This window comes from Humulus lupulus, chromosome 3 (assembly GCF_963169125.1).
Source record: "Humulus lupulus chromosome 3, drHumLupu1.1, whole genome shotgun sequence".
In the NCBI taxonomy this organism is placed as follows: domain Eukaryota; kingdom Viridiplantae; phylum Streptophyta; class Magnoliopsida; order Rosales; family Cannabaceae; genus Humulus; species Humulus lupulus.
The window spans coordinates 281,026,179-281,028,708 of NC_084795.1; positions in this window are offsets into that span (position 1 = coordinate 281,026,179).

The following is a 2,530-nucleotide window of genomic DNA, read 5'->3' on the forward strand; positions in this document are numbered from 1 at the left end:
CCTGCCCGTTCGCCTGTGGCCTGGCGACTGCTGAGAAACTCTCCACTATACCGTGTCTTTCGCAAAAATCCGTGAAGTGGAAGCTGTCAAACTGCTTCCCGTTGTCGGACACGATTTTGTAGGGGAGGCCATATCGACACACTATGTTGTTGACGACGAAATCTAGGGCCTTCTTGGACGTGATCGTGTTCATAGGCTCCGCCTCGACCCATTTCGTGAAATAGTCTACTGCCACAATGGCATATTTACCCCTCCCTTCCCGGTCGGGAGAGATCCCACAAGATCGATCCCCCACACTGCAAAGGGCCAGGGACTGTTCATCAAGGTTATCTCTGTTGGGGGGGCCCGAGGGATCTTCGCGTACCTCTGGCACTGTTCGCACTTGCGGACATAGTCTATGCAGTCTTTCTTCATGGTGGGCCAGAAGTATCCTTGGCGCAAAATCTTCTTGGATAGGCTGGGCCCGGCCGTGTGATCTCCGCAAAACCCCTCGTGCACTTCGTGCATGATGGCACTCAGCTCAGTGCCGGACACGCACCTGAGGTAAGGCATAGACAGCCCTCAGCGGTAAAGTTTCCCGTCTATCATGACGTACCGGTGTGCCTGGTACAAGAGTTTCCTGGACGCGGCTCTATCGTCCGGAACTTCCCCGGTAGACAGGTATCGGGTCAGTGGCCCCATCCAGGAAGTGGAGTGGTCAACCGTATTGACGGTGGGAGCTCTGATGCTTGGGACGGGGAGATTGTTGACGGGGACCAGTCCGGCCAGTTCGGCCTCTGCGTCGGTTGCCAGCTTCGCTAATGTATCCGCGAACACGTTCTTCTCCCGGGGAATCTGGCGGATGGAATGCGCCGTGAACGTTTGGAGCATCTCCCTCGCTCGAGTTATGTATGCCGCCATTCGCTCTCCCTTGGTCTGATACTCCCCCGAAATCTGTCTGACTACTAGCTGGGAATCGCTGTAAATTTCGAGGTTCGCTGCCCCTACTTCCCGGGCCAGACGCAAGCCGGCTAGGACAGCTTCGTGCTCCGCCTCGTTGTTCGATGCTTTGAACTGGAAACGGAGGACATTTTGTAGCTGGTGCCCCTGTGGAGACACCAAGATGATCCCGGCACCGGCCCCGTTCTCGTTCGAGGCTCCGTCCACGAAGACTCTCCAAACGGGCGCCGCGGAGGCTGCGGGGATACTCTCTTCTAGGGGGATCCCGGAACATTCGACGATGAAATCGGCCAGGGCCTGTCCCTTAATGGATACCCAGGGCACGTAAGATATATCAAATTAGCTCAGCTCCATTGCCCACTTCAGGAGTCTCCCCGACGACTCAGGTTTCTGCAACACCTGCCGCAGGGGATGGTTGGTTAAGACCTTTATGGCGTGAGCCTAGAAGTAGGGTCGAAGCTTCCGGGATGCCGTCAATAAGCAGAAAGTCAGCTTTTCGATCAGCGGGTACCTAGATTCGGCGTCTAGTAGCCGCTTGCTCACGTAGTATACCGGGAGCTGTGTCCTTTCCTCTTCTCGTACCAACGCGGCGCTGATGGCATGCTCGGTCACGGCCAGGTATAGGTACAAAGGCTCTCCTTCGACTGGCTTCGCCAGGATGGGGGCCTTGGCCAAGTGTTCTTTCAGTTTTTGGAAGGCTTCTTCGCACTCGGGTGACCACTCGAATGGCTGGCTTCCCCGAAGGACGTTGAAAAAAGGGACGCACTTGTCCGTGGCCTTGGAAACAAAACGGCCCAGGGCGGCCACTCGCCCCGTCAGGCTTTGAACGTCCTTGTGCTTCCGGGGGGAGGCCATGTCGATCAGTGCCTTGATCTTCTCTGGGGTGGCTTCGATTCCTCGGAAGCTCACTATGAAGCCCAGGAACTTCCCGGAAGCTACGCCGAAAGTGCACTTCTTAGGGTTCAGCTTCATTCCGTACTTCCGGATAACTGCGAAGGCCTACGCCAAATCCTCCGAATGGTCCCATGACATCTTGGACTTGACCAGCATATCGTTAATGTATACTTCCATGTTTCGCTCTAGCTGGGCCCGAAACATTCGATTGACGAGCCTCTGGTAAGTTGCCCCGGCATTTTTGAGTCCGAAAGGCATGACTATGTAGCAATAGATGCCCTTATCGGTTTGGAAACTGGTGTGCTCCTGATCCGCCACGTGCATGGAGATCTGGTTGTAGCCCGAGTAGGCGTCCATGAAACTCAGGATCTCATAACCGGATGTAGCGTCCACCATTTGGTTTATTCGAGGGAGCGGGAAACAGTCCTTCGGACACGCTTTGTTGAGGTCCGTGAAGTCGATGCAGGTCCTCCAGGTCCCGTTAGGTTTCGGCACCAAGACCGGGTTGGCCAGCCATACGGGGTATACGGCTTTGCGGATGAAGTTGATGGAAGACAACTTCTCTACTTCCAGCTTGAGGGCCTCGGCCCTTTCCATCCCCAAAGGTCTGCGCTTCTGGCGGACCGGGGTCGCGTTTGGGTCAATACTTAACGCGTGGCAGATGATATTGCGGTCGATCCCGGTCATATCAGAGTGG